Raw genomic sequence first — 27,973 nt, 5'->3', positions numbered from 1 at the left:
AGCCCTGAAAGCCGGGCTAAGAAGTTTGAATTTTATGATTTCTGCCAACGTGCAACAATTCATTCACTTATTCACTCACTCATTCAGCATACATTTATAGACTACTTTCTGCTAGAACCTGTACCTACTTCTCACTAGGCATGCAGAGATGAAGAAGACAGGATCCCTGCTTTCAAGATGCTCACTGTCTTACAAGGCAGTCTGACTCATCAATAACCGTCTGATTACAAGAATGTGCCAGAGAGCAGGAAGGAGGGGGTGTTAGGAGAGTCACGGTGCAGTCGCTGGGGTAGGGGTAAGAGTGGGGTTGAGAGTGCAGTCAGATGTGTTCTTTAGGTGAGCAGTTCCAAACTGCCCTCCCGTGGACCAGTACTTGCTGTATGAATGTGTACCACTGGACAATGTGAAGAGTTTTTCATAAGTAAAATGTATCCAAAACGTTTTACTTCAAGATTTTAATTTTTCCTGTTTTCTTGATAAGAAACACCTATCCTTTTTTGAAAGAGTGGTGATTAAGTAGATGGTAAGTGGACTTCCTTATTTGGCAAGAAGTTGCACCTCACATCACTTCCTCTCCAGCTGGCTTGTTATGTCCAGGGGGCACCTTCTGGAGTGTGGCAGATGCCACCTTCGAAAGTACATGGGCAGCGGCATCAAGAAGAATAGAAGGGAAGGGCAGACAGCTTAGATAAAGATAGAAGGGAAGGAAACCAAATTTGAATAGGAATCAAGTTGACAGAAAACAAGCTTGGGGCTCTCCAGGCACTTGCCTCCATGATGCATACAGCCAAAGAGAGTACACAGAGCTAGACAAGCCAGAGATGACCCAGCACAAGAAAGGGGGCTCATTTAAAATGGAAGGGATTCATCTGGGTATCAAAAGGAATGTCAGGCTGGAGAAGCAATTTACAGAATGGTGACATAAATACCTCTGTGTTCCCTCTTCCCTGTGAAACAACCATAAATGGTGAATGTTACTGAAGAACACAACTATTTAAAGTCTCTGGAAATTCAGAAAGTATTCAACAAATGGGGAAACATTTATTTTAAAAAATCTACTAAATTGCAGTAGGAACAGTGACCCACTCCCTTATCCACCCCGAAGCTCAGCATGTTGGAAGCTCAACATCTTCCAGCTGTAGCTCAGGACCACTCAGGACTAAAGGATCTCTATACTCCCAGCTACAGGCTAGGGCTGATTTCTCCCCAGGAGAAGCAGGCTGCTAGCATTTCTCATCTGCTCCAGCTCCATGTTGCAGAGATTTGGAGCTCAGAGAAGAGAAAAGAGGGGAGAGGAAAAACTATTCAAAGAAGCTGGCTTTTTGGAAAAGATCAATAAAATTGACAAACTTTTGGATAGGTAGATCAAGAAAAATGTGAGAAGACTCAAATTACTAAAATCAGGAATGCAAGAGGAAGCATCACTACTGCTCTGACAGCATAAAAAGGATTATAAGGGAATACTATGAACAATTATATACCAACAGATTAGATAACCAAGACGAGATGGAAAAATTTCTGCAAGGACACAAAATACTCGATTTAAGAAAAAATTTAATAGACCTTTAAAAAATAAAGAGACTGAGTTTAATAACTCAAATAACCTCCCAATGAATAGACCAGACTCACATGGCTTCATGACTGAATTCTACAAAAATGTCTAAAGAATGAACACCAATCTTTCTCAAACTTTCAAAAATAGAAGAGGAAGGAACATTTTCCAATGCAGTCTATGAAGCCAGTGTCATACCCTGATACCAAAAGTAGACAAAGACATTACAAGAAAACTACAGACCAATATTCCTTATGAATAGTGATGCATAAAACTTCAACAAAGTGATAGCAAACTAAATCCAACAACATATAAAAAGGATTATGTACTATGACCAAGTGGGATTTCACCCAGGAATGCAATGTTGGTGTATGTATGTATGTGTGTGTGTGTGGGGGGGGGTTTATTTTCTATACTATCCTCATTTTCTCTGTAGAGTACTTCACAAACTTTATTATTTTTAATTAAATATCATGAAACACTGATTTAAAGCAAACCACAACCCACATGGGACCAAATTCAGCCTCTAGTTGCCTGTTTTTGTAAATAAGGTTTTAGAGACAAATGGAACATAGTGTAGGGGAGGAAACCTTTCCCCATCTTCCCTTCCAGGTTCTTTGGCTGATCTAATAATTAAATTGACATAAGAAAGATTAACAGGAGAAAAACAGATTTAATATTGTACATACAGGAGCTCATAAAAATATGAAACTCAAAGAAGTGACCAAAGCAGGCAGCTTTTATACCTTTCAGACAGAGAAACAATACATTTGTGAAGAATTGACAAGACAAAGAAGTTTGGGTTTGAGGTGGTAAATTAGTGAGGAAGTAACAGGGTTTATTTATACAGGTTTCTCAGCCTTAAATTCCCTGTCTCTAGTGATAAGGATGCTTCTCTTCCTCCTGGTACAGGGAGCATACCTTTCACATGGGAGATTTATTTCCTATTTTCAGGGAGACAAAGGAAGGTCAGAGTGTCCTTTTTGTACTGGCTGTTTCTTAAGTAACCTTAATTCAAAAGAATCAAAATGCCAAAGGGGCATATTTTGAAGTAGCATATTCTGCCCCCACCCAATGTCTACACTCATTATTTACATGTGGTTGAGAGAAAGACTCTCAGTGGCCCACAAAAGCCTAAAATATTTACCGTCTGGCCCTCTACAAAGAATGTTTGCTATCCAGATATGTTCCAGATCTGAAAATTAAATTTCTGAGTTCAGTAACCTGCCCAACATCATACCACTATGAATGTGATAGAGTTGAAATTTGGGTGCAAGACACCTGATTCTGGGGCCCATGGGCAGAACACATATCACTGCTCCCCACAGTGATCTCCGGATTTAATGTTTCCTTTCCAAAATAGTAGCCACTTTATTTTATTTTCATTTTTTAAAAATATTAAAAGGTATCTATTTACCTCTGAATACTTCTTCAGATATATTTCATAGATTTAATATTAACTGTATTGGTTTTCGTTGTTTTATAGTCTATAATCACTCATTTATTGTCTCTTTGATCTAATTTTCATTGGTGAGATCATCTTACTCCTTCAATTTTCAGGTGGATGCAATTATTTTTTAATTAAAATATAAAACATCACATTTTATTTTCCAGTGAGTACATAGACAGTTTTCCATGTATGCAGAGGAGAGAAAATTTTTTGTATCATACCTGATTTACTGAGTTAGAGATTTCTTGCTTCTATATAATGTATGAGTTTTAAAAACTTTTTAATAGTTGTTAAAATTTGAGTATAGTTGACACACAGTGTTACATTAGTTTCAGGTGTAAAACATAGTGATTCAACTTCTCTATACATTATAATATGTGGTTTTTAAATGTGTTCAAGTATAACACGCTTAGAGAAAAGTGCACAAACTGTAAGGTACAGTTCAAAAAAGGATCAGAAAGTGAACAATCATGTGTATCCATTCCAGATAACTTGCTTTATGAAATCTCTGGTTAATAGTAATAAAAACATCTGACTTTCTGTATTAAAACACAGTGGCGCTAATGGGCCAACTTGGTCAAGGTTTAAAAGAAAATTGTGGGGATTTTTAATATTAAAAAAAACAAAACAAAACACCTGCAATGAGAAGAATGCTAGGCTGTGGCTCAGGAGACTTAAAGCTTAGTCTCAGCTGTGCCAGTTCCCTGTCTCCTGTCTCCTGAAGTCCCCTCCTATACAAGGAATTAAAACAAGATGCTCACCAAGATGCCTCCAAACTCTGACTGTTCAGAATTCTAGAAGTACTTCCGTATGTATTAGGTTATTGGTTAGCTGATATCAGAAAGTTCAGAACTCACAGATAAAAACAAAGCTCAATTATAAATAAAATAGCTCCTTTCCAAGTTATTCAAATTCTATTCTATTGAACTGGCCAGAGAAAAATTTAACTGGACGATGTAGTCATTTTGAAAAATGTTTTTAGCCATCTTTAGTTAAACAATTTGGCAATGTGAATCAAGGGCCATAAGACTTTCCTTGATCTTAAGAATTAATTCTATTTCTTTGTACTCTTAGGAAGTACTTTTATGCACACCATTTCTTTGACATTATTCTAAAGCAATCGTCTTATGCACAAAGACAGTTATCACATTGTAATAGGGAAAAGTAGAGACGACCTAAATGTCCAGTAGTATTTAAAACAATAGGGGTATTTTCTTACTGAAGTATAGTTGACTCACAGTGTTACATTAATTTCAGGTGCACAACATATGATTGCACCAGTCTGTACAATATGAAGGGCACGTTTAAATAAATTATGGTATCTCCATAAAATATGTTATCATGCAGACATTAAAATCAGGTTGTATAATTTTATTTAATAACATGGAGAAACCTATTATAATGTTAATTTCTAAAACCAGAGTGTAAAATTAAGTGCACAATATGGTCTCAATTATGTAAAAGAAAATATAAATGAAAGGAAGTGTACCGAGTCAGTATCATGATTGCTTCTGCCTGATGAGATTATGTGTTTTTAAGCTTGTTCTTCAAGCTTTTTATTTTTTTACAAAGACACACATTGCTTTTATAATAATAAAAAGAGACAAAGATGATGTATGTTCAATTGTTCCAAAATGATTAAAGTAGAGTACTTGACAAATAATAATGAAAAGGGCTATGTTTTCTTCCTGATGCATTATTTATAGGGAAAACAATTCCTATTAGTCCCTGTTTTCAAAAAGCACAATGTATACTCTTCACAGTTGCCAATACAATGCCGGGGTAATGTTGGTAAAAAGCACAAATGATAACCCCAGAAATCTGTCTGTTGATTAAGCGACCCTTTGAAATTACTACATGGAAAGGTCACTTACTCTCCAACAAAAATAACATTTTGTCCATGTCCTCTAATTTCACACAATGAGAGTGTAATTTAAATATATATATTTTTGAAATTTTCAATTTAGTTTGAAGAGGTATTATGTAAATATTTTGAATATTCAATTTGAAGTTCAACATAATAGACTGGCACCTATTGAACAACCATGCTGTTCCACAAGGGGACAAAGGCAACTTTCACAAGTTTTAATTGGCAGGGACCTTTTTGCACAGAAAGGTTACCTTCATTTGAATACTGTTTGTATTTATGTGGTCCTAGCTGCCTTAATAACACACGAATCAGCTGATGGATCATCTGTCCCTATTTGATAGATACATCTCTCAGATGCAGATCAATCTATTTTGAAATGAACAAAGGGGCAAGGGTCTTTTTGGAGATGTTCCACAGGAGATGAGCACGGAAATGAATGCTCAAAGGACCCTTCATGCACCAAGGCGCTGCTGACTCATACAGCTGTATGGATGGATGGGGTGCATTCAGCCTTGCCTGTTCTCCTCTCAACTTGTTTTTGTGATCAAGAAGATACACTTCCAAAACAGTAGGTCAACAGTGTCTGGTAGCAATAATTAGCAGGGAAATAGTACACACATTCTCCATCCTGTACCTCATTCTCTAGAAGGTACCAACTAAGCATCAAGTTTGATCTGGCCCTGTTTTCAGCCCATCCATACACTTAGATGTTGTCTTAGCATCTCTCTGCTCTCAGCTATTGAGGCCTTAACTCCCTGCATCATCACCTCCTTGTGTGTTCTATTCCAAACTTATCACCCACTATGTGCCATCTTTCGTTCTCAATTCCCAGGACCGGACAGACCCTGGCCTGTCTCTGGTTTGATTCTGCTTTCACTCTTTGGAAGCTTATGCTGATTTACCTATGACCCTGACCTCCAGGCCCTTCCCCCTCATCCTACACGGGGTCCTGTGTAGAGGCTCCCTGCAGAGCTGCCTTCAAACATCTGCTGAAATTAGCCCTTCACATTTCACCACTGACCATAGCTAAGACTAGTTCAAATAAACAAATAATTAGAGTTGAAAAGAGATATGAGATGTCCAACAACAAACCAACATGCAACATTATCCAGAAGGGCCATCTAAATTGGAGCTTATTTTACCACATCAGTAAGGAAGTATACAATCTGAAAACATTCAAAGGGAATCATTTTCCACTTTTTGGCCTGACACCAAACACTATCCAGTCCCCCAGTTCCAACATTGCATATTAACCCATTTTCAAGTATTAGGTGTGAGTAAATAGTGAATTCATGTAGGAGCAGGCAAAACTCAGGATCCTGTAAGGAAGAGCTGATTGCATTCCATGGAATGCAAAGCCATGAGATTTTAGGAAATCAGCCCCGATAGAAGACCTGAACACTTTTGTTAAGGCACTGTTTTTAAGGGCCCTATTATTTGTATGCACTGGGCAGCTTATGGCTTTTAAGATGCTTATTAATATTGAATGTTCTCTCTCTGTGTGTGTGTGTGTGTGTGTCTGTGTGTGTGTGTCTTTCTCTCTCCCTCTCATAGACTATTAGTTATTTTTTTACTGGTGGGATCCAGAAGTGCTGAAACAACCTACCCAAGAGCTTCCAAGCCTTCATCAGGTACCTGTGGGGCTGGGGAAACAGCTTTAGCAAGTTCATTAACTATTTTCAACTAGCCGCACAAACCCAAGAAGCTAATTGCTCATTTGCTAGGCAGGGTGGGCCTTGTTCTCCAGTTCTTGGTGATCGAGATAACTGAAACTTGTTTGTATTTTCCAGCCAGAAGCTATTTCACTTAATGCTTTCAATATGGAAGCACTCTGGTTAAGGCACTGAGCAGAATTTAAAGGAATTGTTGAGTCTTAAAATTAAGCTATAAACAGAGGGCAATTTTAAGAATTTGTAAATCCTTCTTCCTGATCCTGAAGTCTTTCCCTGGGGCTGACGTTAGGCAGGGCTTGGTCATTTTCCTTCAAGGGAGAAGCCCTAAATTAAGCTCCCCTGGAGATTTCTTTGACTTGATCAGCCATGAGTTTTCTCCACAGTCAAACATTACAAATTCTTAATTTAAGCATTCTGAATTCACCATAAATCAAGCCAAGAAACACTGAAGTTTCCTATTTGGTAGATTTCAAGATGACGTTTTCTAATGTGTGTGCATGCATGCATTTGAGGGGGTGGGTAGGGAAGGGACATAGGTGAACACAACTAAGGAGGGCTCAGTCTTAAAAGTAAATTTGAAATCATTCATTTCCAAGTGAGTGGCATCCTGTTTGCATGTCATCCCTATCTCTATCTTGGTACAGGGTCCTGGTAACTGTTTTTGCACCTTCATGCATGTTGCTGGTAAATGCAGAAATAAGGAAAGTGACTGTCTTCTAAAATATTCCTTAAGCTCAACTTAAATGTTTCAGGACAACTCTCCCAGTGTCTGCTAGGATTTTTTAGACTTGACTGCATTTTTAAATGACCGATTACACCTTTTCCAAAATTTTAAGGGGTGAATATGTGCATCAGTTGCTTACAATTTATTTGCAGATTATACTGTAGAGTTATCAAGCAATCAATCCACATTTGCTTTTTTTACCCCCTTTTTATTATGTTATGTTAATCACCATACATTACATCATTGTGTTCTTACAGCATGTTGTGCTCTCAACAGTAAAAAAGCATTGAAAGAGTAGGCCTGGTCCCCATTTCTTGCAAAATTACCCTCTGGCTAGAAGAATGTTTATAATCATAAATAGATAATCCAACACAAAAACATATATATGACAGAAGATTGATATTAAAGGTAGTTAATTAAGCAGGAGGAGGGGGTTGTGGTGAAGACTGATGCATTTCATTTGATTAATATGTAAATACCAACATCCCCAATCTAAATGCCATTGTATGTAAAGTAGCAATTCTAATTTTAACAAGTTATGTATTTCTCTGAGGAAATAGCTCTGAAATATTTCTGATGAAATGTCCCTGAAAAAAATATGTTGCTTTGTGTATAGTAGATAGTCAATATGTGCTTATAGAATCAAACTGAGTTGAGAACTAAAGCCAGTAGCTGAATTTGTATGGTTATGAATAAATCAGTGGAGAAGAAAGGAATTCAGCTTCATAAACACTCAGTAAATAATATGAGAGAGTGACTTTATGAAAAGGGTATAATTTTTCTTTTGAGTTGATAATAGATATAGATAATATATAATATATACATATTTATTGTTTTTAAATTTGGACCCTTATTTGGCAGGTAAGCTGTGCCCCGAATATATGGTTTGTCTAAAACATAGCAGGATTTAAAAGAATCATCTGTGTGCTAGTCTTAAAAATCAAACATTGACAGATATATTTGGTTCAGTTTCATTCAAAATATTTGAAACTGCATAGTTGAATTAATGCTGATTAGGAAGTTTATTGACCAGAAACAATAGTTACCATAACAAACAAAATTGCCAAAAATATGTCTTGTCTCAAACCAAGATGTTAACTCTTGTTCCTCTTATGTCAAAGTAGAAGATTCATTATCAGAAATGACATAAACTTTTAAATTGGTTTTACCGGCTTTCTGAAAATACCCTGAGCATAATATTGAATGAGGCAGTCTTTTTACTTTGCTTATTTATTAAAATCTTATAACCATATCTCTTTATTTTGCAATATTCACTTTACTATGCTTCATTCATTCCTGGAATCATTCATTTAGTGTGTAAACCTACAAGGAGTAGCTTTATGCCTAGGTTTGTTTTCCCTTTGGGGATTATAATTAGGATGGAGATGACTGTGTCTAAGTCTGTGTTCACACACGCCTCCATATTGTTGTCCAAGGATTCCCTGACTTGCTAGCAGAATGAGTCATCCAGTGGTTAGCTACAACACACAGAAACGGGATGTTTCATTTCCCCCAACATTGCTTACTTGGGGCTTCAAAATCCTTACCGGAGTTACAGGTTTTCGTTTGTTTGTTTGTTTTAAGCTCTGTTTCCTAACCTAATTTTTGTTTTGGTCTTTCCTCATTTGTGCCGTCAGGATATATAGAACCACTAGGCATGCATTCATGTACTTCACAGTGGGTTTTTTTCTGTTTTTTACTTTTTGTGAATGTTTTCACATCTTCTCCCATTGGATTTTGTCAATCTTACAGAATCTGTTAACTGTGACAATAAACACAGTCCTAAACTCCATCTCATCTACTCTAGATGGAACATTAATTTGTGTTCTAATTAGATTTTATTCCACATAGTATTCTTCTGCATGCTTTACAAAATCATATTATAACCTTTCACTTAGATGTACTCTTCTTTTAAATTTAGAACAATTTTTTAAATTAAAGAAGATGGAAACTATTTTGAATATAACACAAGTCCAAAAGTTGCTAAACCTACAATTAGGTAATTGTGAGCACAATTAGCTACCAGCTGTTCGTTCTAAAGTAACAAGAGTTTGCCTGTGTCACTAATTATTTATACATAAAATTTTGCACTTTTGCATTTTGGCGTTAATTAAATCATGCAGTTAAATTACGCATGATAATTGGGCATGAAAGAACAAAATGCAAATAGAGAAAACTTAGTAAAAGTAGACCTCATGAGGAATATATTTTCTAGCCTCATAGGAAGATTAATCTATTAAGTAGTCATCTGAAGGGCTTTTTATGGAACTAACTTTGCAGTTTAGATGAGAGATTTGCTGAGAAGTCTTTCCCCCTTCAGTATATACCCTGGCTTCCCCCAGGAATTCCTGGAGGTCCCAGGACAGATTTGGGGCTCTCTGAATACTCATCTGTTTCTTTCTGGCTGCCAAAACTCCTCCTTTCTGCTTCAAATTAGAGCTGTCCCTGAGAAGTGACCTGTCATCTCTTCCAATACCTTCTTTCCTGATCTAGCTATAGGTGCCAGGCACTGTTCCAGGCACGGGAACTACACCAGTGAACAAAACAAAGTCCCTGTCTTCATGGAACTGACCTTCTAGAGGGAGGAGACAGAACAAAGACATGAGTAAATGCATGCAGTTTTATTATTTATTTATTTATTTATTATTATGTTATGTTAATCACCATACATTACATCATTAGTTTTTGATGTAGTGTCTCTAAATCATCATCTAAAACTGCGTGCATGCAGTTTTAGATGATGATTAAGTAGAGAGAATGGAATACACTGAGAATTGAGAATTGCAGCCTACTTTAGTGTTTGTTGGGAAAGACCTCTTTGAAGATGTGATATTTGATCAGAGAACCGAAGAAAGGGAGGTAGTGAGTCTTGCAGATTTGGGGGAGGAGTTCTCTAAATGTAAAAAACAAAGGGTGAAGCCCCCACAATGAAAACATATTTGATTCAGTGACCAGCAAGGATACCAGTGAGGTCAAAGCAGAGTGGGTGAAGGGGAGAGTAGGATGAGTCCAGAAGGGCAGCCTGGAGCACATCATGGAGGGTCTTGTAAGCTACAGTAAGAACTTATTTTGGATTTTACCTTAAAATTACTGGAAGGTCAAGGTAGAGTTTTGAACTATACAAACAAGTCACCAAATTGAGAAGTTTTTATGGGACAAGACACTTGACCCCACCCAACTACAAGGGAGGTTTCGTTCCAAAGTTCTGATGACAGGGAAGGAGCATGTTTAACATGTCTTATCCCCTGGATTAGTTATCAATTACTCTAAAACTTAATGGCTTAACACGCATTTATTATCTCACAGTTTCCATGGGTCAGGTGTTTAAGCATGGCTTAGATTCATTCTCTGCTATAGACTCCTAACAAGGCTGTCTCAGTCAAGGTATTGGTTGGGGCTATGGTCTAGTCAAAAGGCTCAACTGAGGAAGGATCCTCGTCCAAGATCACTCACATGGTAGGTAGCAAAATTCCATTCCTTGCAGACTGTTGGAGTGAAGCCTGAGTTCCACATGACCTGTTGACTGAAGACATCTCTTGGTTCCTTGTCATGTGTACTCTCCATAGCACATCTCACAACATAGCAGCAAGCAAGTGAGAGGGCACGGGATAATACCAGTGAGAACGAGAAAAATAGGGACAGAAAAGAGAGAGAGAGAGCTAGCAAGATGAAATTCACAAGTCACAGTCTCTTCTAATGTAATCATGGAAGTGTCATCCTACCACTTTTGCCATGTTCTGTCGGATAGAAGGAAGTTTCTAGTCCCAGCCCATACTCAAGGAGGAGAAGATTACACAAAATCATGAATACCAGGAGATGAGGATCACTGAAAGTCATGTCAGAAGTTGTCTACCATTTCCTCTATCTGCAGGAGGCTTTGATTGGCCTATAGCATCTGCAGTGTGGCTCAGACCAAGGCCAAACCCAGGCCCAGCATGTGCATGGGAGCTGAGGACCTGAGAGAGATTGGTCTGGAGCAAATCAAAGGAGAAGATAATACGTTAAAAAATCTACAACGTCCAGGAAGTTTGTAGTCAGAGAAAAGGAGGCAGATACCACTGGAGCAGAAGACTGAATTAATTACCTTCCTCTGGGCACATTCTCATCATAACTCCATGCAAAGCCCTGCTTGCATTTTTATTTATCTATTTCATGTATTCATGCATCCATTCATTCTTTCCCTTTTAAATAACAGATTTATTGTAATATAATTCACATACCACAAACCCACCCGTTTAAAGCACATAATTCAATGGTCTTAATATACTCACAGAGTTGCATAGCAGTCACTGAAATCTAAGTTTTGAACATTTTAATCACGCAAAAAGGAAATCCCATACCCATTATCCCAAGTCAAGTACCATCTCCCCCTACCCCTAGTACCTAACAATCATTAATTTACTTTCTTTCTCTGTGGCTTTGCCTATTCTAGATATTCATATAAATGAAGTCATACAATATTTGTCCTTTTGTGTCTGGCTTATTTCAGTTAGCATAATGCTTTCAAGGTTCATCCATATGGTAGCATGAATCAGTACTTCATTTTTATGGCTAAATAATATTACATTGTATGGATATACCATATTTTGTTTATCTAGTCATCAGTTGATGGACATTTAGATTGTTTCCATCTTTATAGCTATTATGAATAATGCTGCTATGAACATGTTAAAATTTTGCACATTTACGTACACAAATACATACATACAAACATACATAATACAAAAGCAAAATTGCCGGGCTATTGTGTATACTTAATTTAACCGAGTAGTGCTGGACTGTTCTCCAAATGCCTGGCCTTGTCTATGCTCCCACAGCAAAGCATGAGGATTCCTATAATACCTCAGTTCTGTCAACACTTGGTAATCCATAGCGTTCTAATATTTTCCAGGCCAACAGATGTAAGATATCACATAGATGTTTTAATCTGCATTAATTAATGAGCTGGAGCATTTTATATACTTGCTTTTTGGGTTTCCTCTTTCATAAATGTTTTGTTCCTTTATTCTTTCCCCATTTTCCTATTAGGCTTCCTATCTTTTTGGTGATGCTTTTGAAATATTAGTTTCTGTTGGCATTAGATATTGCAATTTTTTTCTCCCATCTTACCATCTGTCTTTAATTTTTTCCATGATGTCCTTCACTAAACAGAAATCTTTAATTGGAATGTAATTAAATTTATTAATTTTCACCTCACATCTTTGGGTTTAGAGAAAAACAAAGATTTTCTTATTTAAGGAATTCTTCCTTACTCCAAGATGAAAAAATATTTTTGTAATTTCCTTTTCAATGTTATTTTTTCCTTTCATAATTATTCTTGAAAACATTAGGAATCCACCTTCATACAGATTGTTAGATGGGAACCTAGTTTGATTTTTCCTCCCATTATAAGACAATTCTCCTAACACCATCCACCAAATAATCTATCCTTTCCTGTAATCTGTGGTACCACTTTTATCATATCCTATGATCCCATATATATCTGGGTCTCTCTCTGAACTCTATTTTGTTCCATAGTCTGCTTAAATTTAATACTATCTCTAGCATGACTTGAGCTCGACTCTGTGTGCATTCACCTTGGTTATTTTCCTCAGTGCTCGGAAAGTAATAACTCCTCAAAACAACAAAACAAAGCCAAGCTTGCAAGACAAATCTGAGCAGGGGCTCACCTGCTGGATTTGGTATAGGCAACACTTTTGTGCCAAGGGCTCCTTGCAAGTTGAAGGCTTAGCTCAGTTTCCAATTCTCAATTTTCTTCATTCTAAAGAGTTTGTGGCAATTCCTTGCCCCATGGGACAGCCAGGAACTCGTGCCATAAATTGCTATAAATCAAGAGCTTTGATGCACTTGTAACAAATCCAGTAGGCAGCAGATTTTCTCAGCTTAATTAAATGATGCTTATTGTTAATTTACCCTAGTATCCTGGTAGCTGTCCACGGAGATTTCTATTATCCAACATCAGTAGTGAGAATGAGGTAGGACTTACTCAAAAGACATACAATGGGAATATATAACTACCTTCAGGTTGTACGCAAATAGAGTATCAGCACTTGTTCATATTATAATTATTTCTTTGTATCCTCCAGTTAGCCATGACTAGTTAGGCATTATGACTAGTTATCAACTGAGTTTTATAGTAATTTTGTGTCATGTTTAAAATAATCATAAAGCTGTATACATATTTTGCTCAAATATTTGATCTCCAGCCATGAAGCCCATACTTGCTTTGAGCTAACTGTGGCACATGATTGTCTGCAACCAGGCTACAACAAGCTGTTTGGGGCCAAGCAGGTCGGTGCATTGCCTTTGTATGGTTTCTCATAATTATCAATTTCCTCTCCTTCCTCTCCCTTTTATTTCTGTCATACATACCAGTTCTCACTCCTAGAGTCTCATTTTCTCACTTCTAATTTTTAATTGATATATAATTTACATATCCTAAATTTTACCCTTTAGAGGAATATAATTCAGTGGTTTTACAGTGTATTCACAAGATTGTATGAACATCACCTTTATGTAATTCCAGAACATTTCATCACCCCCAAAAGAAACCCTGTCCCCTTTGGTAGGGACTGCCCCCATTCTTCCTCCCCTCAGCTCCCAGAACCACTAATCTGCTTTCTGTCTCTATGGATTTGCTCATTCTGGACATTTCGTTATAAATGGCATCTTTTTTATTATGGTTAAACACATGTAACATACAACTTTCTAGCTTAACAATTTTATTTTTTATTTTTTTAAGATTTTATGGGGCGCCTGGGTGGCTCAGTCATTAAGCGTCTGCCTTCGGCTCAGGTCCTGGTCCCAGGGTCCTGGGATCGAGTCCCTCGTTGGGCTCCCTGCTCGGCGGGAGTCTTGCTTCTCCCTCTCCCACGCCCCCTGCTCGTGTTCCCTCTCTCACTGTGTCTCTCTCTGTCAAATAAATAAATAAAATCTTAAGGGCGGAGAGAGAGAGAGAGAGAGAAGGAGCGGGGGGAGGGCCAGGAGCAGACTCCCCGTTGAGCAGGGAGCCCGACGTGGGACTCAATCCTGGGACTCCAGGATCGTGATCTGAGCCGAAGGCAGACCCTTAACCAACTGAGCCACCCAGGGACCCTATCTTAAAACCATTTTAAAGAATACAGTTGAATAGTATTAAGTATATTCACATTGTTGTGCAGCCAATCTCCAGAACTCTTTTCATCTTGCAAAACTGAAACTCTGTCCCCGTATATGACAACTTTCCATTTCCTCTTTCCTCGAACTCCTGGCAACCAGCCCACTATTCTATTCTACATTTTGTCTCTATGAATCTGACAACTCTAGGTACTCATATAGGTGAAATCATACAGTATATATGTCTTTTTGTGACCAGCTTATTTCACTTAGCGTAATGTTTTCAAGCTTCACCCATATTGTATCATCAGTCAGTTAAACATAGAATTACCATTTTTATGGCTGAATAATATTCCACTGTATGGATAGACCCTATTTTGTTTATCCAGTCATCAGCTGATTGACATTTGGGTTATAATTGTACTACTTTGCATTCTCACCAGCAGGGTGTGCAGGTTCCCATTTGTTCACATCTTCAACACTCCTTATCATCTGTCATTTTGATAGCCATCCTAGTGGGTTGCAGCCAGAATTCCCAACCCACTGCCCATCCTCATAATTTCGGATCTGAGCCAGGGCAGCTGGAGCCAGCTGAAGGGAACTATTGGGTATACTGGGTATACTGGGTGACAAGAAGGCCAATGATTGGAGGAGTGGATTGATTTTTTTTAAAACAAGAACTATTTGTTTTCTAAAGTTTTTTGACAAAAATTCATCTGAACTCTCGGTTTTGGACTGATTAAAATAATCGGGTGACTAGACTGTTTGAATAAACAATGTATGGTGGGCTGGGTGGAGCCAGCCCACTCTGAGTTTGAATCCCAGTTCTGTCTCCCTGGACTAGTTATTTCGTTTTCCTGGGTCTGTTTCTCTCTTCTGTAAAATGAGGTACAATCACAATCAGATGAAATGTATGTAAAAGAATCTACACACTTCTGGCACAGAATAGGTACACAGTAGATCAGTAGATCTTCATTTATTTTTTCTTTGATTCTTACCAACCTTTTTTTTTTTTAGATCAATTTTTACTAAAATTTCCTTTGATTTCAGCCCTCAAGTATTCCTTGAGGTATGCTGGCTTTTCATGACAGATAACACAGAGAAAGTGGAGAATACTCAGGTGGCTTTTCTGGGGAGAAGAACATTTGGTTGATTTTTTTTTAAAGGAGGGTTATTAAAGCCCTACACACTTCAGTGTGTTTAAAGCTTCACAGTCTGAGTCAAGCTGCGTACCTTAAGCTGTTATGGTTGTCATGGTAAGTAGTGTTTGCTTTCCATAGCAACTGAAGCTACAAATATTTATACAAATGCTGAAAAGAATGGCCAGAGAACAAAAACATGCCTTGCTCACAGTCTTAAGTGAAGATGTTTTCTCCTATAAAAGCATCCTAAAGTCCTGTGCTGCGGGGGCCAAGGGAAGGCTGCCCAAAATGTACCACAGTGGGGTACTGATTATTTTGAATTGAAGCTACATGGGAAGCAACTGGTGCAAAGACACTCAGCCCCTCCTCTGTCCCCCTGAAAGCAGGAAACAAATCTCCCATATGAAAAATACCCTCCCTATACTAAGAAGTAAAAAGACATCCTTGTCACCAGACATAGGGACTTTTTGTGGATGCAAAATACATGAGGGCATGATATAGTGGGAGCAGCCAGTCCTTCTCATCTGGGCTCTCAGATTCTGGACAATCCTTCCCAAAGGATTCAGTGGGCTTCCGTGTCCTTAGTTGGAAAATGAGGGGCTTGGGCCAAACCATCAGTAAGGACTCACTTGGCTACACCAGCATCACTAAGGCAGAACCCCCAGGAAGTCCCATACTTGTAAGAGCTCCTTAGCGGTTCACCCACAGTCTGTAGGTTGGAGAGCATAGGTAATTTGAATGTTCCAAACTTACTCTTGCTAAGTTGAGAGTACAGGAAGAACACATGGGCATTTAGGCCCTCTGGGAACATATGTTAACAATTGGTCTTTCTTTTTAGTTAATGATCTCCCAGAAAAAAAAAATTATCTTTCTTCCTGGTTTCAAAGCCAGAACATGTCTCTTCCGTAGTTTGTCACATTAAAATATTTAGTGAACGCTCTAGCAAAGTTCTAACTGTTGTGCAGTGAGAAGAGAAGAGCACCCATTATGATTGGGAGGGTATTAGAGGCTGTGAGAATGGGATGGGGTTTTCCTCAACAGCCCGAAGTCCTTGTGGCACAGATAGTATTCCCACCGGGGGAATGATGTGACATGAACTTTTTGAAAGGCACCGTGGCTGCTGGGTGGAGACCAGTTTGGAGGGGACAAGAGTGAGAGCAGGAGGGACTCCAGTCAGGGGTGCAGGCCAGAGCTGAAGGGGCTGTGGACTAAAAGGGTGGATCCTTGCAGAAATCACTGATTGCTTTTTTTTTTTTTAATTCAAGACGGAATGAAATAGCACTCCTTAAATTCCTTTCATGTATTTATCATTGAATTTTCCCATAAGTAAAATAGGTCATACTTCACTAAAGTACACCACTATATATTAGTATCATACCAGGAAAAATGGGGGACTTTTAACAGAAACTCAACTCACACATTGATCCATGTATTCCAGATGTACTAGAAATATTACTACATTTTCACAAAATGGCATCTGACTGAACTGGAGATGAACAAAGGTGTGAGTGCTCTTATAAGCCAGGAGTGACTTGAAGTTGATATTGTGCAAGTGTGTTGTCTTTTCCCTCAAGAGATATAAAAATGGGATACTTATTTCCTTTGGGGATGAAGCAAACAACCGGCAGTTTGATGCCCACACGGAGATAAAATGTTACATCACTTGTTTTTTTGTTTTATTTTTTGTCTTCCAGGGAATTCCTTTGGAGATTTCCATGGAATTTTGGGGCTTGCCGTAGAGGCTACTCGTGGCTGTTCTTTGCAGAGGAATGCCTAGTCTCTGATATTGGCAGGTCCCCTGTGAGAAAGACCAGAGGTAAAGTGGTACCTCCAAGCAAGATCAGAAGAATCTCAAGTGGAAGTCCCCCAAATCTTGCATGCTGTGTTCAGAGGGGATGGACATCTGGAAGCCCTGCCTGCCTTTGGTGAGTATTTTATTGTCCTTCCTGATGGTAATTACATCCCCACTGACCAGGGCCTCCTTCTTGCTGGGCTCTGTGCCAGGCATTTTGCATGAATCATCCCATCGAATCCTCCCTACTCTATGAGGCAGGTACTATCTATTATTGGGTCCATTGGTGAGAGGACACTGTGGCTTCAGAGAAGTTAATGACATTCTCCAAGACTGGCCAAGATTTATACTTAAGCCCAAGCTCTTCCTGGTCTGCTGCTGCTAATCTCTCTGCTTTTGGGGGCGACTCATGGTTTGTTTCTGAGGAAGGTTGGTCAGTCATTTTAGGATTAATGCTTTTAGTAATCCCTCTCTTTTGAATGTTGTCTTTGACAACTCAGTAGTAATTGTATAATTAAAGGTAATTAATGCTGATGATATGCTCTACAAATGACAAGCATTACATACCTACACGTTATCCTTCCCTCGTTGCATGTAATCTGGCGCTGAAAGAATTGGTTTGTTTTCGGATGAGAAGAACTTGAGAGTTGGGGGCAATGGCACCTGGCTTTTCTGCCCTTTACGCAACACTCTGCTTCAGGATTTAGGGAAGTGTTATGTAAATGCCTGCCTCACTGAACAGCTTCTTGCTCTATCATTTCCTGGTTATTTCGGATGTCATGCCATGCTGAAGCTTTGAAACTGAGAATTTGTGGTGCCTGAAGGCTGTACTACGGCTACAAATCCGAATGGTGTACTTAAAATGCACTGGGAAGAGTCATACTGTTTTAAAATGAGTCCCTCCTGAAACTGAGTTTAGGAGCTTCTTTCTAAACTCCACAAGAAGTTTAGGATTTTAACTTGTTTTTAAGGGAAGCATAGTTGACATGCAATGTTATGTTAGTTTCAGGGGTACCAGGATTTTAAGTTTAATTTTAGAATGGGGAAAAGAATATATCCAAAGCTCCCCCCCCCGCCACCCCATGGTGATGCACTCCCCGGCTTTATTGAGATATGATTGACAAATTAAAAAATATATATCTGAGGTGTACAACATGGTGTTTTGATATATTTTTACATCCTACATATACATATATTTTGTGCAATGATTGAATGGTCCAGTTTTGAAATCAGAAAGATTGTGTTGTAGATAGAAAGTTCTGGAGCCCTTTCTGTGGCATGTCCTTGTTTGAGGGACAAATGTTGTCACTATTATGAATAAAGTTTAATATTAATGATATTGTTAAAGTAATATTTACTTTGTTCATCCCATACTGTATGCTGGGTCAGAATTAAAGGTGGTTTTCAATCTTTCAACTCATTGGAGGTCTTTCTACCTTGTCTTTTTAACAAAATTGGCCAGCTTGAGAAAACAACATGTCGTGTTAAACCTATTCGTCAGTGAGGATTACTCAGTTCTGGAGTGAGTGGCTGAGGGAAGTGGTGGAATTGTCTTCTCTGAGTCTTTAGAAACAGACCTGAGAAGTCCAATCGTGTAGTGCAGGGCAACCCTGCAAAGCTCTGCTGGATGTCTCCGCAGGAAAAGACTGGTGAGGAGGGCAAACTGAGAAGGTGAAGGAAAGCTGTCTCGTGGTTGGGATCGTCATGCTTAATGAGATGACAAGTCAAGGGGAACAGCCTACAGTTGCCCTCCCTTTGTCCTCTGGGGCTCAGGGCACCACTGAGGCTGCCCCCAAAGAGCGGCACTGGCCCGGCAGGACTTGATACTCAGCTTGATACTCGGCTTGCTACTTGGCTTGCTACTCAACCACGGATGAAATTTTGGTTCCCCTCAGGCTGCAAGGACCTTTCTGATTAGGAGGAGATCAGAGCCTCTTTAGCTCCACTACGGAGCCCCGATTGGACCCAAAATACCCCCATCTTCCGGCTCCACAGCCCTCAGCAGGTGCCGCTGTGCAGTGCTCTGCGCTGGAGCGGAACCTTAGGGGGATCGGAAGTCAGGAGCTGCGCGGAAGGGGCGTCCCGCACCCCAGTTCCGGAGGCGGTCTCTGTGACCCCAACAGCTCAAGTCAAGGCGGAGATAGCCCTTGCCCCCCGCTGGGTACCCTGGGAGCACCGCTGGCTTGGGGGTTTCACTCTCTGAGGAATCGGAGGCGGCGCTTCACTCACGGACTCTCGGGGCTCTCAGCGAGGCCGGAGGCCAAGGAGGAGCTTGCAGACCCTCAGCCCGCCCCGGCCCGCTCCTCGGCTCCCGTGGACCCCGGGCACCCGGCTCGCAGTGGAGGCGTCCCAGAAGGCAGAGGGTAAGCACAGGCAAGTGAGGGCTCCCGGGAGGTAACAGACCTTGGGTGGCACGCTGCCATTTGCCACCGCCGGGGGTTCAGAGAAACGTCTTCCGGAGCACCTCAGGAGGGTGGCTTGGTTGGGAGGACCGTGGGGTGGGCGGGTGGGAAAGCCGGCGTTCTGAGGCCTCCATAGGGACGGCATCGCAGGTGGCACTGCAGGAAGCACCCTTTCACTCTTCTTTGGAAATTTCTAGAAAGTTCCCAGCATCAGCCTAAGCCCGAGAAACAGATCGGCGAGGAAGGTGAGGGAGTAGGAAAGCCAGAGGCTAGCACAGTTGAGGCGGGATGGAAAGCAGGAGATTGACCTGGCTGTAGTAGGCCGAGCAGCTGGTGCACGGTGAAACTGCAGACTTTCCAAGTTCGAAAGCCATGTTGCAAGCGTGAGTTTTCAAAGGAGCCACTTGGTTTCCTTTGGTTCTGTTCTCAGAAGATAAGGCGTTTGCTTTAGGACTGGTATCTGAGCCCATCCAGACTGAGAGCAGAGAACTCTCAGCTACTCCAGAAAATCCCTTCTTTTATTTTTTAAAGATTTTATTTTTAAATAAAGATTTTATTTTTTAAAATAAAATTGATTTTATTTTAAAAAGTAAAGATTTTATTTTTTAAAATAAAATAAAATAAAATTTAAAAAATTTAAATAAATTTTTAAAGACAGAGAGAGAGACAGCGAGAGAACACAAGCAGGGGGAGGGTCAGAGGGAGAAGGAGGCTTCCTGCTGAGCAGGGAGCCAGATGTGGGACTCGATCCCAGGACTCCGGGATCATGACCCGGGCCGAAGGCAGACGCCTAACGACTGAGCCACCGAGGCGCCCGAAAATCCTTTCTTTTAAAATGGAGTAATGCTAACATAAAAGCTGAACCCCCGTTATGAATCTAAAAACCTGTAGTATTCATAACTGAAGCCTAGATAAATATAAACAAATGCCCTTAACAGCATTAAGTAAATAGGACCCTCCCCCAAAGTGAACAAAATAAACAAAAACAAATCAAGTGAACAACTCAGTTTGTGGAGAAGCTTTTATGGTTAATAGAACAACTTATGTAAAAATAGTCTTATTGTGTTTAAATTGATTTTCTGAAACTGTTCTTTTTTTGAAAAATACAGCCAAATTGAGTATGAGAGGGAAGGAACTCTGGCAATTTTGAATATTTTTTTCTATCAGTAAAAGGAAGAATAGCATGTTCTGCACTGCATTGGGCGTGGGGGCAGCTGCAGCTTTTAACTCTCCTATGAACTAAAGAAATGGAGTTTTTATTTAATAATCAACCAGATGAACTTGGTAGAGAAATTTAATGAATTATTTTAGCAAGGGTCCCAAATTTTACTTTGTTACCGACAAGCACATACTACCTTCATTTTATAAAGTCAAACTTTGCATGTAAATAGTTGCATAGTTTATAACTCTGGAAGTAAGACTACCACAAAGCCATGTACTAGGAGTTTGAAATTGGAAATACCCCCCCAAAAAAACAAACAAAAAACAAAAAACCAGACCACATCATGGCCATGAAATGTGATCAGTTCTTAAGTATTTTAAAACACAAATGTCTAGATGCCATTGCCCCACAGGTGGTGATGGCAGTAGCCACAAGGTCAGTGCCTAGCAAACTAGGGAAGCGCAGTTAAAGCACCAAGCTATTCGGATGTTGTGAGCAAAGTAGAAACTAGTATTTTTAAGATTTCAAGGAATTTTGCTCTCTCCCAGGTGGAAGCAAAACCTGAAAGATGAGAGAATAGATAGCTGTAAATCCGGCAAGGCCAGGAGGAAAAAAAAGGGAGAAAAAAGACAGGGCAAGGTCTATATGGTTTCCCTGCTGTTCTTCTGGGGTGTATTCATCAGTAGATTACTAATTTCTGTGACCGCACACATAAAGAAGGAATTTGAAAGCAAACATAATTTTCATTATACTGATTAAGGGAATTTTGCATTATTATTTTTGACCTATTCCTTTAAACAAAAGAAAAAGAGGATCAACTTCTCATATAGTGACTAACCCCTCAAAGAAGTGTGTTTTTTCCTTTTCTAATTTAAAATGGCAGATGAGGAGCCCCAGAGTTCTAATTGCTTGATACTGGGAAAACAGAGTGAGCAAGCAGGCCAGTGAATCATCCAGGGGCTCTGGCTTGGTCAGTTGGGGTTATTACATATGTAATTGGATTAAAATGAAGATAGCCCTTTATTTGTGTAGCTCAGCAGCTTGAGTGTGGTCCCCTGCGACAGGGGACCTTGGGTGGTGGGCGAGGCCACTGGGGGTCATTGTGTGATGACCCAGGGAGGAACGCTTGGATTTCACATGCTGGCGGGTTATTTCACTACAAAATGATTCTCTTAACTAATGATGTAATGTATGGTGATTAACATAACAATAAAAATTAAAACAAACAAACAAACAAAAAACCCCAAAATGATTCTCTTTTGGGTCCTTGCCTTGTGAATGTTGTTATTTCTCTCAGGAAAATACATTTTAAACAATTCTTTTTTTTATAGTTTTCTTTTTCTTTTTTATTTATTATTTTTTTAATTTTATTTATTTATTTGAGAGAGAGAGAGAATGAGAGATAGAGAGCACGAGAGGGAAGAGGGTCCGAGGGAGAAGCTGACTCCCCGCTGAGCAGGGAGCCCGATGTGGGACTCGATCCCGGGACTCCAGGATCATGACCTGAGCCGAAGGCAGTCGCTTAACCAACTGAGCCACCCAGGTGCCCCACATTTTTAAACAATTCTGAGAAAGGTTTGCATGTATGGTATATCTCCATAGATAAATAAAATAGCATAGGAATAATTTTTTTCTTGTTCTTCTTAATGGAATGAATTCCCACTTTAATCCCCTTATTTTGAGGTTAGTCGCTTGACTTTGAATATCAGGGCAGGAGAATATCAGGCTGAAAGTCCATCCCAGCAATGACAGGACCTCTTAGCAGGGTCCTTCTCTTACCCAGAGCTGCAGCTGCACAAGGGGGAAAATGTCACTTTTGGAGGAATCATAAATTCCTCTTGTTTTATAAAACTAAGCAATTCTGCCACCAAATAGGTAGCCAGTCTATTTTAATCACTCCAGAATGCATTCGCCTTGATCACATTCAGAAACAAATACTGCCAACCGAAGTGCTTGCTCTAAGAAATAATACGGTCCAGTTGCGTCTGAAGTATGTAGCTTTGTTTTGCTTATTTCTCTCTGTGTTCTGCAAGAAAAGGGAGCATAGAGGTGTGACTACACCAAGGCATTGAAAGAGGATATTTTCCATTAAACTCCAGGGAATCGCTGGAAAGCATTAACTCATGGCTTTGAAAGTACGTGGGCCAAAATGGCTAGGTTGGAGAGATGTTTGGGCTAAGTGATGAGAAGGCCTGGGTGCCGCCCCACCCATCAGTAAGTCACTGCACAGAGAAATCTCTGCCTCTGAACCTGGCCGAGCATTTGTAGGGAGGGGAGGGAACCGGGCCCTTCTTCTAATTGCCAGGGGCAGGTATAGAGGCTGTGTCCCTCTCCCTTACTAAGCCAGGACCGTTGTGTGCAACTTTGTTTGCAGATCAATTCACAGGTACCCAGATTCTTTAGTGATTAGAATGAATTGGACAAAAAACAAAAAAACCCTCCTACTCCTCTTAAATTAACCGAAAGCTGTTTAGGTTAATGAAGTAATTATGGTTGTGGGGAAAGCAATTGGTTAGTGGTGGTAAAACAAACAAAAAAAAGTGATGAAAGTATAGCTTAATTCTTCTGGTTTTAGCCCCAATTCAAATGTCATTCAACATGTTCACATTGTGACAGGCATTCTTGGAGCTGGGGACCGGCAAAAAGCCAGTGGAGTAAGAGATACTGCTTTCAGCGAAGCCCCACAGGCTAGAGGGCGATTGTGTCACGAAGTGCTTGCATTATGCTTGAATATGTGACAGCATCCTTGGTACAGCAGAGGAAGGAGTGGCTGACTTCCCTTGGAGCGGGGGGAAACAGTTGGGCCTTGGCACATCTTCCTCAAAGAGAGAGATTTAGACTGGGCTTTGAAGGATGAATTCTATATCCTTAGAAGGGGAAGCGGAGGGAAGGGCATAGATGAACAAAATCAAAGAGGACTGAAGAAGGATGGTGTTTTCCAAAGCAGGAGGTGACCTAGCACTGAAGCAGGAAGTTTGGGCAAGTTTAGAACCTGAGTGTGAGGTACTGGTGGGACATCTAGGAAGCATCCAGGGCCAGAGCTCAAGGGAACAGTCTGGGCTGGAAATAAAGACCTAGAGTCGTGGAGGTTTCCCTTTGGCAGAGGCTTCTGTGGACTATTGGCACCTCTTTATGGCTGTGGCGTGGGGAAACTGAGTCATGCCTATCCACTCCAGCCATAAAAAACTGCTCTGCCCCTGGTCATGCCATGTAACCCATGCTGTGTCTGAATGTTGATAGCTGAACTCAAGCTATGTGTGACACAGTGTTCCCACTGGGTTTTCAAGGTGATGATCCCAGAACATCAGTCTCTTGAAACACAAGAGTCAAAAAATTCTCAGGTTTTTAAATAGAGCACATAAACTGCCTTTGAGGTAGGCCTCCCAGTTCACAGTTTGCAAAGAAACTTTACCTTTTCCCTTTGTCCTTTATCAAGAGAGTAAGACCTCTGTAAGGCTTTTCCCAAACACTACATAAATATTAAATTGACCTATGAATGCTGTTTATGAGGAATAGAATATTGTTCTTGTTATTTGATACGTATTTATGGAGTATGTGTCCTGACTTGAGTTTAGCTAATGGCCCGCTAAGGAAGGGTGCTTTGGAGGTTGATGACTTTTTCTTCTGATTCTGTTTCTAACAGTTAAGCACACTGTTTAAGTAACAGGTTGTTCTTTGATTATAGAGTGTTCATGACCACTAATAAATGTACCCCATATTTAAATGTACAAGTTGCACCTCTGGGAGGGCAGGGAGCTAAGGGCAGTCAGCCTTTCATATGCTAATACCTGAGATCTAGGCACACTAGATATTACTCAATCAAGCTAATATTTAGCTTTGGAAATTAAAGCATAAATTCATGACTTTGATTAGTGTTCTTCTCTCCGTATTGATATTTAACCATAATATATGTATGCACACAACGTTCCAAGATTTTTCTTTTTATTTTTTGTCGATGTATGTTGTACTTGCCGCAGTATTTGTTGAATTCATGAATGCTATTGTTTTTCAGAAGAAGGCGTCCAAGAGGTGTTGTACTCCCAGTGTGTCTTCATGCTGTTTGTCTCCTTGTTTAAGTGAACTTTAACATTCAGTGTTAAAATGAACCTTATCATTTGGGGCACTCACCAAATACATGGGTGTGCTGTGCATCTTAGACTTTTCATGGAACTTGCCCTCCTTTATGGTATCTGATCTTCCTGAGAGGACCTTATGGGGTGGTGAGGTCCAGGCTTAACACCATTTTACAGGTGCTCAGAGAGGCCAGATGGCTTGTCCTAAGGTCACATGGCTAGGGCCGAACTGGGACTAGGTCCCAAGCGTTCTGACTGCGAGAATATTGTTGATTTCCACTAGTTTTGCAACCTCCCTAGTGAAGCCACTGGATCAATAATTTTTAAAGTGTGAACTTGTAAGTCAACCGTTTCCTCACAGGAAGAAATAAGTATCTCCCTTAGTATAGGTGAAGAGTTGTAGAAGATTCACTCTCCTCCTTGGGGTGTGTCAAACCCACTTTGAAACATTCGTGAGTACTCTGCAGACAGGACTTCAGAAGAGCTGTTTACTCTTAGCCTTTTCTAGCATAAGCTCCATTTGCTGATCTTCTCAAGAACCTACGTGTGAGCTGTGCTGTATGGTGTGGACCACACAGTGCTTGGAAGTGAGAAATCTTTAAAGTAACAGGCAGGACTTTGGGAAATGGAAAGGTCTGCACTAAAGGATTGTACTTTGAGGTGAAATTCACAAACAAAGTCAATCAACATGAAAAATCTGGAAACTCTCAGTGAGAGCTGTTTCATCTTTCTCTACATTCCACAAGAAACAAGTTGGAACCTTTGTGTGAAGTTCCAACTTACATAATCACAGAAAGCATTTCAAGTGTATCGAGCAGAGGCACTATTGTGGCTGTCAATGAGGGCATTTGCGGAGCCTCACTTTAATGTGGTTGTGTCTTAACCATCAGCATTAAGAAAAAGAATTGGGTAGGAATGGGGGCTGGGAGTGGGGTGGGCAGGAGGGCATGTGGCTTGGGCAAAGCCAAGAGTCAGCAACAATTAGGGAGTTCATTTAAGTGAGGAGGTCCGCAGTCTTTCATTCAGGAAATGGAAGGTTTCTTTGGTCCCTCTTCTAATTTGAGAACCGTGTGGCTAATATATTGAGTAACTTTTTACCAAGGTGGTATATATATTTTTGATCATTCATGCGATATTGGCACATAATTCATGTATTGGTCTTAAGTTATTTTTGTTGCATACAGGTTTTCATTCAGGGACATGCCCCTTTTAAAAAATTATTCAGATTCTGGGAGACAGCTTCCCTGCTTTCTCGGATAAGGCAGCCTAGGATATACAGAAGAGTGGAATAATGTTGAGGGGAACTGGAGATTGGGCTGGGAAATTACCTTAAGGTCAGGGGGCTAAAATAAATTAGGAGAAGCCACCTAACTTCTGAAGGGCTTGTTCCTTAGTTGATAAATAGGTATCAGTTAGACTTGCCTTGGGAACAAACTGTATTTACAGAGTTTTCACAGTTACATAAAAAAGATTGGAAAGCAATCATCTGAAATGGCAATATTTGCCCCTGGGTGGTAGAATTATGTTTGCGTTGTTTCTCTGTTCCATTTTGTAAATTTAACGCTCTTAAAAATAAGAAAACTAAACTAAATTTCTTTTTAAAAAGGAAATGTCAAAAGAAACAAGAAGGCTGGCTCTTTCTCAACATTCTAATGGGAAATGATTATAGTGTTCTACGAAGCTATCGAAGGGGCTACATAGTGATGGAAGGTTTTTTGATTTCTTTCGGAAGGATTGTAGGGAAGGGCTTTGCTGGCGCTTCCAGATCCCACTGCTCCTTTCTGATGTGAAGGTGGCCCCGGGACCTTTGTCTTGAGTGGTGAACGCCCAGCATGCAGCCAGGAGCACTAGCAGTGGGCACTCCGTTACAGAGCACCTTTTGGGTCTGGGGATAACAATTGTCCCGCCTCTTATTCCGTAAGCTGTCAGGCTTGTGGGCTGCCAGCTGCCTTAGCTTTACCAAAAGGAGGCGGTTCTCGTTTATTCTTTTACTGTGTATTGTCAGCTGAATAAAGCAGCCTACCACAGCCTCTGGGACAAAAGCTCTCCATGAGGATTACGCTGCCAGGTTGGAGAAAGGCCCTTTCAATGCTATACAGCCTCAAATAGGGGCTGTGTTCAGCTGACCACCTTTATGCAAATCCCTTTTCTTTGTTGAAAGGCTCCCCCTGAGACAGAGGCCAGCTAAGCTTTTCTGGACAGATAGGCTTTGTGCAGGGCTGGGAGAGAGATCGCCCAGGTTAGGTGCTCCTGGGAAGAAAAGCCAATTGAAATGGTTTTGTAAATGCCATTGCTAATAAATTGAACACTGGCAAAAAAACTTCTCACAATTCAGATATTATTGACAAAGAACAAATTATTCCTCAAATGGAACAGATTAAAGTGGCATAGAGTTTGGGAGTGCTGCAATTGTTGATCTTTGACATTATGCAAAATATATTACATCTGTATCTCTTGTTTCTAGTTCTCTTCATATCCTTCCTGATCTTGGTCTTCCTTGTTATTTTATTTTATTTTATTTTATTTTATTTTATTTTATTTTATTTTATTTTATTTATTTTATTTTATTTTATTTTAATGTTAGGCTAGTCACCATACAGTACATCATTAGTTTTTGATGTAGTGATCCACGCTTCATTGTTTTCGTATAACACCCAGTGCTCCATGCAATACGTGCCGTCCGTAATACCCATCACCGGGCTCACTGATCCCCCCACCCCCCTCCCCTCTAAAACCCTCAGTTTGTTTCTCGGAGTCCATTGGCTCTCATGGTTCGTCTCCCCCTCCGACTTCTCCCCCTTCGTTTCTCCCTTCCTTCTCCCGATGTCCTCCATGCTATTCCTTATGTTCCACAAATAAGTGAGACCATGTGATAATTGACTTTCTCTGCTTGACTTATTTCACTGAGCATCATCTCCTCCAGTCCCATCCATGTGGATGTAAAAGTTGGGTATTCATCCTTTCTGATGGCTGAGTCATATTCCATTGTAGATATGGACCACGTCTTCTTTACCCATTCATCTGTTGAAGGGCATCTT

At 40.1% G+C, this 27,973-nt stretch overlaps 1 protein-coding gene across 2 annotated transcripts in view; it reads left to right on the top strand.

The window, feature by feature from the left end:
- Window positions 1-27,973, top strand: part of PASD1 (PAS domain containing repressor 1) — a 190,513-nt gene that overhangs the window by 79,448 nt on the left and 83,092 nt on the right. The window contains exon 3 of one of the 2 annotated variants that reach the window (XM_027608410.1): window positions 17,201-17,431. The gene's annotated coding sequence lies outside the window, so the exon portion shown is untranslated. Of the gene's footprint in view, window positions 1-17,200; window positions 17,432-19,437; window positions 19,662-27,973 lie in introns of those variants that run through there. The other variant, XM_027608411.1, reaches the window with a different exon arrangement.

This window comes from Zalophus californianus, chromosome X (genome assembly GCF_009762305.2).
Source record: "Zalophus californianus isolate mZalCal1 chromosome X, mZalCal1.pri.v2, whole genome shotgun sequence".
NCBI lineage: Eukaryota > Metazoa > Chordata > Mammalia > Carnivora > Otariidae > Zalophus > Zalophus californianus.
The sequence above is the reverse complement of the archived record's forward strand: the minus strand, read 5'-3'. Positions and strand labels throughout refer to the sequence as shown.